Below are 1,214 nucleotides of genomic sequence, written 5' to 3'. Positions count from 1 at the left end.
CGTTCTCAGGTCAGGCTAAGCCTCTGTCAGGGCTGCCCTGGCTAACTCCCTCTTCTGCCATTCCTTTTTGCTTAGGCAACTATCTTAGCCAAGCCCTGAGCTCCAAAGTTGTTGAGTGACTTTCCTCTCACTTCTTCTCTAAGGTAAATGCCTCCTTCCTCCTATTTGGACTTAAGGCTTGTCTAGTGAGAAAGTTCTTGAATACTATCTCCCCAAACCTGTAAAAGGCTCCAGAGCAGGCAGTGGGTAATTTCCCTGAGAGAGGGAAGGGGAGAAAGGGGAGCAGAGAGACAGACAGAGACAGAGACAGAGAGAAACAGAGAGACAAAGACAGAGAGACAGAGATGGAGAGGTTGTAGTTAAAGAGGGTGTCCTCACTTCTAGGGTAGATACAAGGCTTTTGGCATCAGAGAGAAAGTACTTTCCTTTACAATCAAATTTATTTAATCTAAATGCATCTTAGTCTTTTCTTTTGGTTTTGTCATTAATGTTACAATTTCACATTTACCTAGTTTGTTTGCCCTTTAAAACCAAATAATGTCAATTGTACGTATTCATTTCCATTTCCTTTGCCTGGTAAATCAAATTATTCCCTGTGGTAGTCCTAAACACACTTTCAATAATCTTTAATGCTAACCCTAGGACATCTATTCCGTATTTTATTGTTTGCTGCAGTGCAGTTTCTCCCACCCACTGAAACTTACAAAATAATCTATGGAATGACAGATGACGAGTGAGTTTATCTCTAGGAAGCATCGGAAAGGGAAACGAGAGACCGGCACAACCTAAAAATTAAAATGTGTGTGGCACATGTCTTTCCAGTGGAATTCAGAGAGGAGGCATAGTCTTTTCCATAGTGACTCTCACTCAACTAACTCTGAAACAAATTACACTCTTCTTACTATAGTTTTCAGACAGGGTCACATGTAGCCTAGATTGGCCTCAAGACTAGCCAAAGTCCTTGAATTTCTGATTCTCTTACCTGCCCCTCTCCCATGCTAAGATTCAGCCCGGTGTCACCATACTAGAGTTTTTGTTGTTGTTTGTTTGTATTGTTTTGTTTTGTATTTTTTTTTGAAGCAGGATCTTACCATGGAGCACCAGCTGGCCTCGAACTTGCAGAGATCCCTTTGCATCTGGGATTAAAGGTATTTTGCCTTGCCCAGATCCACACCTGGTTTATAAGATGCTGGGGATGGAACCCAGGGGTTTGC

This window comes from Grammomys surdaster, unplaced genomic scaffold (genome assembly GCF_004785775.1).
Source record: "Grammomys surdaster isolate TR1022 unplaced genomic scaffold, NIH_TR_1.0 221, whole genome shotgun sequence".
In the NCBI taxonomy this organism is placed as follows: Eukaryota; Metazoa; Chordata; class Mammalia; order Rodentia; family Muridae; genus Grammomys; species Grammomys surdaster.
The sequence above is the reverse complement of the archived record's forward strand: the minus strand, read 5'-3'. Positions refer to the sequence as shown.